The sequence below is a fragment of the Lycium barbarum genome, chromosome 4 (assembly GCF_019175385.1).
Source record: "Lycium barbarum isolate Lr01 chromosome 4, ASM1917538v2, whole genome shotgun sequence".
In the NCBI taxonomy this organism is placed as follows: domain Eukaryota; kingdom Viridiplantae; phylum Streptophyta; class Magnoliopsida; order Solanales; family Solanaceae; genus Lycium; species Lycium barbarum.
In genome coordinates, this window is record NC_083340.1 from 80,652,891 (window position 1) to 80,664,494 (window position 11,604).

General features: G+C 37.3%; 1 pseudogene; it reads left to right on the forward strand.

Annotated features, from left to right (window-relative positions):
• Positions 1-674: 674 nt before the first annotated feature.
• On the forward strand, positions 675-11,331 carry LOC132637565 (pentatricopeptide repeat-containing protein At4g13650-like; annotated as a pseudogene).
• The last annotated feature ends 273 nt before the right edge of the window (positions 11,332-11,604 follow it).

Here is an 11,604-nt window from a genome sequence, read left to right on the forward strand (position 1 = left end):
GGCTTACCTGGTCATATACTTGTTGGAGAGACTGAAAAGTCTAAGTAGAAGTGGACCCAGTCTAGGCATCACATTGTCTTCTCTTAAATGATTTGGTCTGTTTGAACATAAGCTGGACTTGGCCAGACCATGTTTGTTCTCTAATGGTATTTTGATTCTAAAACTGGTAAATGTCATATGTGCTCTTTATGGATTCCTACTTGTTTTACTTTGCAATTTATTTGGCCTGATTCTTGTTGTCTCACCTAAACCTTACCTATTTTGATAAAACTTGCCACTTTAGGGCTGTAATAAGGTATATTGAAGCAAAGGTTTTAAAAGGGGGGGGGGGGGTGATTCTGGGGGAAGGGCTTTAACTTGACCAAGGTGCCTCACTTAGCTGTGCTTGTTTTTTGGTTGCTTCTATTTGTGGTGAATGTGGGAATCTGTTAGGCTACCCCCCCCCCCCCTATGAGTAGGACATATGGAGTTGAGTGGTTGTGATGTGATTAAGTCTAAAAGTTTTCTCTAAAGGTTTTTATAATAAGCTAGGTTCAGGATAACTTTAAGTGGCCTATGTTTAATAAAGAGAAAGGGGCAAATCACTTAGCTTAACAGGTTGGTTAAGGGGGGGGGGGGGGTAATTATTATGTGCTTGTTCTCACCTAGCAAATAGAATATGTCTATTCTGATAAATGGCTCAAAAGAAGGATTTAAATGCTGGAAGTTTTGTCAGGAGTGTATGTCCATGTGTGAGTCCTGTTTGGAGGAAAATCTTGTTCCTTCTGTTGACACCTATTTACAATAATAGGTAAATAAAGGATAAAAGAAAGAAGGATGATAAGATCTCTGGTATTTTGTTACAAATATTGCCTAACTTGTCCTTGTGTGGTCTTTTCTGGACACTGTGGTGTTTTTCCTTGACATTAAGAGATGAATTTCCTATAAAGAATCTGGTAATAAGGCTAAAATGGTAGGGTGGAAATTTGTTGATTGTTTTCTTGTGTGGTTTGATCTTGATAAACAGAAAATGTGTGCTTTTTCCTTTGAACTGTGATGTGATCAAAAACAAAGATCTCTTCTATGATTTTGGGTTTAGTTTGAAGTTGTTAGGCAAGACTAGTTTGTTCCCACCTATTATATGCCTATGAAATGCTTGTTCCCAGTGCATCATGTCTTATCTTGATAACCGAGGCTTATTTATGTAACCTGGACATAGTCTTAGGATTTAATCAACCTGTTATTGTGTGCTACATGTTATAAGGAGGTCTTTCCCCAGTATTTACATTTGGATTTGATAACAAAGGTCTCTAAACCCTGAACATGGTCCTCACGAATTAGTTAGTTTGCTATTGCTTGGTGTGTATTTATGAGAGGCTTGTTCCCAGTATTTTCAACTAACTTTGGTCACAAAAAGCCTTTAGGCCTGGACCACAGCTTCATGAGTCTGTCAAAGGGAAGTTATGACAGGGTTGGATGTTTGTGAGTATGCCTAGGACCTCTGGTGTTGTCACTGCATGATGAGGGTAAGGACATTAGGATGGGGGAAAGGGTTCTAGGAGAGGAAAAAGTGAGCCTGGGCATGAACTGGAGGTAGTGACCAATGGGGTCCAGGATCCCTTTTTGCTAAAATCAGACTCGGGAAAAGGAGATGGGGAGGTGATGACCCCACTCTATCTTGTTTCCTTTTCAGGGGCCTGAAACTCTTACTTCCATTTTCTTGGACCTTCCCCTCATGATCCTGGGACTCACAAAGGCCTCAGGTAAGGGAGAACAGTCTAATCATGTCTAAGGGGGAAGGAAAGATACCCCCTCCCCCCTCCCACAACCAAATAGACTACTGCAAATACTTGCCAAGTCTGAGTGTTATCGATCCCTACCTTGTTTTTTTTTCTTTCGAAAATCCTTTTGTCTAAGAGGTTTGCAGGTTTCTTGAGCTTTGTTTATCTGAAATTGGGTGTGTGTAAAAGGAGAATGGGGGCTGATGGTTATGCTATGTGAGCCTGAGTTCATCTGTGAGACACTGAGAGTTGAGTGTGTTATTTGTGTGTCATTTGCTTTGTTGTTGGATATATGCCCTTGTCTATTTTTTTAATTCATTTCATCCATGACTAATGTTTAAAACTTTCCACCTGGTCTGTTTGGTTTAGGCTGTCCTTTATGTGGTGTTTGGCCTCTTTGATTTTCCAAAACTGTGATCATGCTGTCAATTCATTTCTTGCTTTCTCTTCTTCCTCTTCTGTTCTTTGGGAAAAACCTTAGATTAGTCTAAAATATGTTGGACGAGCTTTTTTTTTTTAGAATCAAAGTTGCTGACAGACTGCTTAGTTGGCTTGTCCATTGAGATTTCCCTCCCCTTAGTAAAGTGTCTTTTTTTAAAGTTCATTTGCTATTATTTCAGGTTTTTGCTTTATGTAGCAGTTTGTGGTTTGTTGATAAAAGAAGAGTAGTTTTAAGGGATGCCAGTTCTGAATATGTATTCTCTAGAAGCTTTAAAATTTACCTTGAGCCTTGGTTATCTATGAGGTCCTCCTAGGTTTTTTTTTCTTTTCTTTCTTTCCTCTGAAAATATTGTGTTCTGGACCTGTTTGTGAAGTAAATCTTGAGTTTGACTGGGATAAGATGAATGCCTTCAATGGGACTAGTATAATCAGCTTTGTTTCCTCTAGACAGTTGGTCTTTAAACCTTAACAAACAAGTAGGATAGGCTGTTTTAACTTGGAAATCTGGGACCTGTCTTTTATGAGAAGCCCTGGGTTGAGTGACTGCCTGAAAGAGGCCAGTCAGTGTTGCACTATGAAATCCCTTGAACCTATTTGATGTACCTAAATTGTTCCAGTTTACTCCTTCTATTTTTTTTTTTTAGGGATTATCCTAACAAGTCCATAGTTTTGAGTGATCATCATCTATGCTCCTTTTATAGCAGTTTCATACATTACCTCTAATTATGAATCGGGATTTTCCCTCGTTTTTTCTTATACTTGAAGGTTGTCTAGTCTCGCTTAATGTGTTGTTACTATTTTTGTATCAATGTCTTCATTTAGAGTGTGGCATTTGGCTGTTTGTTTGTATGAGTTTTGCTTGAAATATGTTGCTGCTCCCATGTTCCATACTCCCTTTTCCTCTTGTTTGGAGGCACTGGTTGGAGCAAAGCTATGGTAGTTTGGGGTTGTCCAGGCCTTCTTGGTGTTAGCCATGCCTGGGGTTCTTCAAAGCCCCTTGGAACTTGTGCGACATCAAGGATATAAGGCCAGGACTCAGTCCCCATGCCATTGCTAAATACCCAACCAAGGCAAACCCATCCGAGGAGAAGAGGGGAAAGTATAGAACAATGCGGGTACTTTTTTTTTTCCTTTCTTTCGTGTTTTTATATACCATGCATAATCTTTATTATTTTACTGATAAGTTCAGCGTTTATAAACTAACTGGGTCCCCTTTTCTTTTCCTCCTCCACTTGCATGGCCATTCAGGTCAAGACCAACCTCCTGTGGGGCCAAAGGCCCAATGGGATCTCTATTAAATTAAGATCGAGTCCGAGAAGAAAATAATAGCGAGGCCCACAAAAGGCCCAACCCTGGGTGAAAATGGCCACTAAGGGCTTGGTACGCCCTTAGTTTAAATTTATTTCCGTATTTGTATGATCTTATGTGTATATAATTATGTGTATTCAACTCATATTATAGTGGAAAATCCTTATGATTGGAATTAGACATCTTAGGACAACGGTTCTTATGCCATTTAGTCGACTTTAGGTCCCCGTACGCATCTTTCGAAAACCACGGACTCAAACATAATGACTTTTACAACTAAATATAAAACGAGATCTTTTCAAAACTGCTTTCGCTGAAAAATGAATCACCATTAATTTTCTAAGTTTGAATGGAAAATCCCGTTTTTATTATAGAGGTATTTTCACAAAAAAAAAAGGAGTTAATTAACTTAATGACTGAATTTCCAAAAATCAGTTTCAAATAGAATAATGTAACGCAATTGGCTTTAACTTGTATTGATACGTGGCAAATCGTTTTGACAAAATATTGGACCAAGTTTTTCAACTCAAACAAAAACTAGATTTTTCCTACCAAAACATGAAAACCCATTTCTGGAAAATAGAGACAAATGAAGGATTTTTAGCACAAAATACTGCCTCGGCCCCAAAGTTGGCCTAAATTAGCTTATATTTTCAAATGGGATATACTCGTTCAAACATAAAATGCCTTTATAAACGTTTAAAGAACCTACGTGTAATATAAAGTTCCAGATAAGACTGAAACGTATCAATACGAGTCAACCCGAGCCCCGGTGTATGAGTACAAAATAAATAACTCACGCAAATAATAACATTTCTTTTACTCTTCTTTTAAAGACTTATACTTATTCCTTATATATAAAAGGAAACTACTTATACTCGGACCTAATAAAACCAAAACTACGATACCCTATAAATAAAGGGGATATATTTAAATTCTTCCAAAAAGTGTGATATGCAAAAAACTCTCTATGACAGTTCTTTTTATGGGAAAATAAACACAAAATAAGCAGTTTAAGAAAATACTCATACACTGGATTTCGAAAGTCAACCGTATAGTACGGATCCTTAATACTAGGGTGCCTAACACCTTCCCCAGGGGATCATCAAAGCCCTTACCTAGAACTCTAGATTATGAAAGTTTTTTCAAGGTATTTGAATAAACCCTTCACAACTGGTTTTCCTAATTTCCTAAAAATTAGGTGGTGACTCTTTTTCAAAACAAGTCCGAAAGAGCTTCAACGAGTTTGTAGTACCCTTTTTACGCCCTAAACCTGCGTGAAAAAGCAAACCGTTACACATGCGCCTTGTTACACCCCGGATTTTTGCACGTTAAAGTCGCATCAAGAGTTAGTCGACGCAAGTTTAAAAGAAATTATCTTGAGGTTAAAAAGTGATTGAGCATATTAATATAAATGGTTATAAGAGTCTATAAATAAGATTAGTAAGTCGCGGAAGGTTTGGAGGGTGAATAAATCAAAGAAGGATGAGTTTCGTCAAAAGTCGGCAAGTTGGGAATATGATAACTTGTACTTTTGGGTGAGATTAGAAGTGCTTCACGTGATAAGAAAGTAATGATACGAAGTATTTGAATCGTATGATAGTTGTATGTTAAGTTTTAAAGTCAAACGAGTTGTGATACAAAAGTCGACAAAGGTCGTCGCAAGTTACGTTTGTAAATTTCACTGAAATTTGGGTCAGATGTCGAAGACCTTTTCTCTAAATATACTTGGAGTTACACAGTGATCCATATATCAAATTGAATTTCTACGAGTCTAGTTACCAGATCATTTTACCGTTTGTCGATAAGATATCGGAGTAGAGAGATATTCGCATTTTCGTCCAAGGACGTAAACTGCCGGGGGAACAGCAAGTATGGTCAGTGGCTTCATTTTAGCCCTTGTAAATATATGACCTTTTAACGATTTTTGCCCCATTTCTTTAGCTCCAAAGACCAGCCAAGCCCTATTACACTCCCTTAAACATTCCTTCATTAATCCTACCCAAACTTAAGAGCTAATCAACTAACTCTAACGCAAGGAACAATGTGGCAATCATAGAATTGTGATTTTCTCGCTATTTCACTTCTCGGAAGGAAACCCCACCTTGAATTAACCTGTAGTTTGGAGTGTATTTCATCATTTAAGGTATATTTTAAATTCTTTTTAATCTCTTTGAGCTCTTACAAGTAATTAATCATAGAAATTGGTGCAAAACCTCATAGAACAAGCTCTTTTATATTCTTATGAAACTTTCATGAACTTAGCTTATTTGTTGGACTGTTTTACATGGCTTTGTTGTGTTGTTGGGAGCTGTGGTGATACGGATAGGATCATATTGAAGATAAGAAGTAGAAAAGTAGAATTTGGCAGCGTTTTATGGGGAAATTACGCTACAAAAGGGCTTACAAATTCATGCCCATGAGTTGCTCGATTAAATGTATAAATGAAGATTAATGTAAGCTATGAACTTGGTTTTGATCTTTAATAGTCCGTATTATGTACGAAATCATTTGTAAGGCGTTCGAGGACTCGGGAAACATATATAAATCCAACGACGAGGTATGTAGGGCTTTCTCTTCTCTTCTTGGCATGACTAGAACTCAAATGAGCTTTCATTGAAATTTTATTCCTGTTAACTTGTGTCGACCATGTTCACTAATGATCAAGATAATCTCTACTTCATATATAACTTGTGTCAAAGTACTTTTTATAGTTCCACATCTCTTTTGGTTATCGATTGAACGATCGTCTGTTAACTTGTATCAACCACATTCTGAAATTGTTAAGATCATCTCTTCTCATGAATAGCTTATATTGGAATACTTTCCCATCGTTCATATCCATTGTTTGTCAATTGAAGGATGATGTTCATTATGGCACTCTTCACATCAAAGTTGAGGCAGTTGTATTTCCATTCATTTGAGTTTATCATTACCTAATGTGTAATCCGTATCAAATATATATTTCATATCCTTTACATTTGCGGTCTTCTTGATGGAAAGATAAAGTACGTAGCAACAATAATGAAAATCGGAGGGTAACGACGATAGGTCACTCCGACTCTTTCTATATTATCTCTTTTGAGGTCGGTCTTGCATTGCATTATACATATATGTTTACTTTCATTACCGCGTCGCGCTATAGTCGGTCGGGTAGGCACGTAGATTTGCACCTAGATGTATTTCTTTCATTACCATGCCGTGTCAGATACGGCCGGGCAGTTACGTAGTTGTGCATACCACTGATCAATTGGGACGAGATGATGATATGATGGTGAGCTCACCCCACAAAGGGATATATATTATTATATGATATGATATGTTATGTTATGAGCCTCCATCGTGAGGAATGATTTTTACGAGCATACAGTTATATTCACGTTGTGGTTTTGATTGCCCTCAGCGGCTTGTTTCAGAGTTCAGGTTGCCTCTATATCTCCCCTTTTGTTATTTGTATTTTTTTATGCTTACACTTACTGCCCTACATACTCAGTACATATTTTGTACTGACGCATTTTGTGGACTGTGATCATGCCCACATGTACAGGTAGACGGATTGGTGTACCTTTCTCAGTAGGATACCAGAGTTTAGCAGGGATATTCGCACTCCATTCTCCGGAGTTGCTTGTCAGAGTCATCAAATAGGATGCATCCATGTATATATATATATATATATATATATATATATATATATATATATATATATATATATATATATATATATATATATATATATATATTATAAGTTATGGCTATTGGTATGTCGGGGCCCTGTCCCATCCAGTTAATGCACATTAGTGCTCTTAAAGGCTTACAGACTATCAGTCAGTGTATACGTGTTGTGTTTGGCCTTGCCGGCCTTCTGACTAGTTTTCTTTCTTTGTTATGGCCTCGTCCGCCCTAGCTATGCGTATATGTGTTGTTGGGCCTTTTCTTCTTGCAGGTTGACATAATATACTTCTTACAATTGTTATTCACCGGCCTTGTCAGCCTATGATTCATGTTACAGAGTTCAAATATCACAATTGGTTCGCTCGGCCCTTCAGGTGGCGGGTGCTGGCCACACCCCCCCCCCCCTACCCTCCCCCTCCGGTTGGGGTGTGACAAACTTGGTATCAGAGTAGCTACAGGATATGTAGGTTGTTACCTTTCTTGAAATCTTGATCGTGCGGTTAGAGCGGAGTCATAAGTATTTAAACTTCTATTTCTCACCTTGTTTTCCTTTTCAGTAATGCCGATATAGAAGAAAGGTACAGCTGGTAGAGAATTGAACAGGGACGCTGGAGAAGGTATTAGTCATTTTCCACCCTCTGATATGAATCCTAGAACTAAAATGACACCAGAAAAGACCATGAGTTATTCTATGGAAGGAGACCCATCGATGGAAAAGGATCCGTGGATGGAAAAGGACCCGTCTATGGAGGTCAAAAAAAAATCAAATGAATGCCTTGAGGTTCTGAGCTTCCCTTATCTTGTGCAAATTCAAATTTCGAAGTGTCAATTTCAACCTACATAGTTTGAGTTTGGTTTCAAAACAATTCAAGGTGGCTTTTGTTTGTGGATTTGACTTGCAACTAAAGAGTTTTTCACATTACATGCAAGTAAAGGTTTTTCATCTTAAATTTTGCTGAAACAAAGTTGTCTAGAACATTTACTCCGATACCACAAAGAAGAGGAGAAAAATGGAATTGGAGTTCAATTAGGTTAACAAAAGACGAATATAGTGGGAACCAAGGAAAATAAATTAGTTGAGACAAAGGAGCTGCTAATTGGTCTTCATTCCCTCTATTTATATCTTCATGGTATCAAAGAGAATTATTCATTCCTTTTTTTTAGTCTTCTGATTGTCTTCACAAGGAAATTTGGCATTTTGGATTTCGAAAACCAATTAGATTGAAGAACTGTACTTTTACAAGTTGTGCAAGTATAAATTCATTGGTTCTTGATGATTGTTCAGATAAAGAAAATGAATATTATCCATCTATTGTTCATCCACGAGTAATGATGGGTATTTTGATCATTCTTACTATTTAAGCTTACTAGATAGTTTCTTGAGTGAAGGGTCAATTTTAGATGCCAAGAAACTACATGAGAAATTGTTGATATTAGGATTTGGAGCTGATTTTAGAATTGGTGCTAGGTTTCTTGATATTTATGTTGCTTGTGGAGATTTATCTAGTGCATTGCAAATATTTGATAATTTGCCAAGTGGGATTAGAAATGTTTCTTGCTGGAATATATTATTGTCTAGTTTTCACGGATGAAAAGAAATGACGCAGTTATCAATTTATTTTCTCGAATGATAAGAGAAGATGTTACTCCAGATGAGTGCACATTTTTTGAAGTTTTGCCAGCCTGCAGTGATAAGAAGGCTGCATTTTGTTTCCGGGGTGTTGAACAGATTCACGCTTTGATTATGCGCTATGGTCTTGGCTTGCAGCTCATTGTTTCAAACCGTTTGATTGATTTGTATTCTAAAAATGGATTTGTAGATTTTATTAAGAAAGTTTTCGAGGATATGGTGGTAGGAGATAGTTCGTCTTGGGTTGCTATGTTGTCTGGTTTTTGTAAGAACAAACGAGAAGAAGATGGTATTCTCCTATATAAGGATATGCGTAAATTTGAAGTAATTCTGACTCCATATGTTTTATTGAGTGTAATAAGTGCATCCACAAAGATAAAAGCATTTAATTTGGGAGAACAACTCCATGCTAGTATTTATAAGTGGGGATTTTTATCTAATGTTTTTGTTTGTAATTCCCTTGTTACATTGTATTCTCGTTGTGGATACTTAACATTGGCAAAAAAATTGTTGAAATGCCGCAGAAGGATGGAGTTAGCTATAATTCTCTAATCTCCGGTCTCTCTTTGAAAGGATTCAGTGATAAGGCTCTACAGTAATTCGAGAAAATGCAGTTCAGTTTGTTGAAACCTGACTGTGTTACAATTGCAAGCCTCTTGGGTGCTTGTGCATCATTAGGAGCATTTTAGAAGGGAAGACAACTGCATTCTTATGCAAAAAAGGCAGGTCTATGCTCAGATAACATAATTGAGGGTTCTTTACTTGACCTTTATGTTAAGTGTTCTGACATTGAAACAGCCCATAAATCTGTTTTCTCGGAAGCCAGATGGAAAGCATTGTTCTTTGGAATGTGATGCTCGTGGGTTATGGGCAAATGGGTGATTTGGATGAATCATTCCAAATCTTTTCACATATGCAGTTTAAAGGGCTACAACCGAATCAATACACATACCCCAATATATATGGAGAACTTGTACATCTGTTGGCGCTCTATATCTTGGAGAACAAATACATAGCCAAGTATTAAAAACTGGCTTTTGGCAGAATGTTTATGTGTGTAGTGTGCTTATAGACTGACTTCTTTGTTTAAGCTATAAGACTTATTAGAAAAATGCAAGCCCGAGGTATTCGATCTGATAATATAGGATTTGCAAGTTCAATGGGTATGGAGCTTCACTTCCTAAGCCCAGCTAAACCATGTTGCTCGTCCACATTTGTTTCATACACCAGCCCCTATTTTTTTGATAAAAGAATATGTCAAGCCACAAGTTTTGATTATCAAATCATCATCATAAGGGGGGCTGGAGAAATGTTCAAAGAAGAAGTTATCTCGTATAATTAGAACAGAAGCATCTATTAAAGGTATTGAAAGGAAAGCCAACTCCTAAAAAATACACTAATCTTTGGCCTAAAGCTGTTTTGGAGGCTCTTGATGATGCTATTAGGGATAACCATTGGGAATCTGCTCTTAAGATTTTTGACCTTCTTCGCAAGTAACATTGGTATGAGCCAAGATGCTATAATATGCTAAGATTTTGATGATGCTCGGCAAGTGCAAGCAGCCAAATCAAGCTAGTTTGCTTTTTGAGATTATGGTAGAGGATGGGCTTCAACCAATAGTAGATGTTTACACTGCATTTGTAAGTGCATATGGCCTTAATGGACGCCTTGATGAGGCACTGTGAACCGTTGATGATATGAAATCAATTACTAATTGCAAGTCTGATGTGTATACTTACTCGATCCTTATTAAGTGCTGCATTAAAGTTCGTCGTTTTGATATGATTGAAAACATTTTAGCCAAGATGGTGTATTTGGGAATTGAATGTAATTATGTGACGTACAATACCATAATTCATGGCTATGGTAAAGCTAAGCTGGCTAAGTTGATGGAAAGCTCCTTGACAGATATGATTGAAAGTGAGACTGTTGTTCCAGATGTTTTCACCTTGAATTAAGTAATTGGGTCCTATGGTAGCTGCGGGAAACTTGAGAAAATGGAGAAGTGATTTAAAGAATTTCAGTTAATAGGAATAAAGCCAGATGTTATGACATTTAACATTCTAATTAAGTCATATGGAAGAGCTGGCATGTATCAGAAAATGGTGTCGTACTTGATTTTATGAGGAATCAGTTCTATTCCCCAACATTTGTGACTTACAATGTTATCATTGAGACATTTGGGAAGGCTGTCCATATCAAGAACATGGAACAATTTTTCCTATAGATGAAGCACGAAAGGGTGAAGCCAACTTCATTCACTTATTTCTCTCTTGTCAGTGCTTATAGTAGAGCTAGACTTCTGGAAAAAGTTGATTCAATCATGAGGCAAGTAGAGAATTCGGATGTAGTTCTAGATACTCTTTTTTTTTCCATTGCATCATCAGTGCTTATGGTCAAGCTGGTGATATAGAGAGGATGCTGGCATTGTTCTTGGAAATGAAGGTCAGAAAATGTAAACCAGACTACATCACATTTTCTACCATGATCCAGACCTATAATGCACAAGGGAAGATGTGAAGGCTGGATACCCACCATTTGTTTCAGACCTCAAATTTATACCAACACTCGTGTGATACGATACCTCCTTTCCAGTTATATGTATTGAATTTTTATATATCTTGTTAGATTTTATTATTGAGACAGATATGGCTAATATGTTGTAGACTTTAACAAAGGACGGTTGAGGTAAGTTATGGCTAACCTATTATGATTTTTGTATAAATAGACGGTCGTGAGGGGCCAAATTGATATTGTTATGCTGTTATGTGGCCCTGTGTCGCTTTGGACATT